Genomic DNA, 590 nt, shown 5'->3' with positions numbered 1-590 from the left:
ATCCACTCACCTCAGCCTCCCAAAGGCGCGAGATTACAGGCTGAGCCACCGAGACCGGCTTGAGCAGTGCATTTTTGCTGACACCACCACGAGAAGCCTGTTTCCTTACCTTGCAGTGGTCAATGCCATCCAAGGTGCCCGGGAAGGACTTTCCTAGAGGTCATTGTGCCTTGGGCTGGTGTTCACCCCTTGCAGGCAGGGAAGGAGTGGAAGCAACAGGTTTTGGAACCCTTGGACACAGCCCAGTGTTCTTACCCCTGGGAGCTGTTCCCCAGCATCAGCCGGTTGCCTCCTTCCACACTGATAATCCCTTGGGCAACAGGTTAAGATCTGTTTTGGTCATTGTGATCTTGTAACTTGAGGAAGGGAAGACTGAGGAGTATGGGCTGTGAGGGGGTGGAGAGGATGTTGTTTTTTTTTGTTGTTGAGTTGGAGTCTCACTCTGTCGCCCAGGCTGGAGTGCAGTGGCACACTCAGGCCACTGCAGTCTCGACCTGCTGGGCTCAGGGGATCCTTCTGCCTCAGCCTTCCAAGTAGTTGGAACTACAGACATGTGCCACCATGCCCAGCTAATTTTTAAAATTTTTTGT

This window comes from Carlito syrichta, unplaced genomic scaffold, assembly GCF_000164805.1.
Source record: "Carlito syrichta isolate Samal-C Ts95f unplaced genomic scaffold, Tarsius_syrichta-2.0.1 Scaffold316209, whole genome shotgun sequence".
Lineage (NCBI taxonomy): Eukaryota > Metazoa > Chordata > Mammalia > Primates > Tarsiidae > Carlito > Carlito syrichta.
This window is presented reverse-complemented; position numbering follows the sequence as displayed.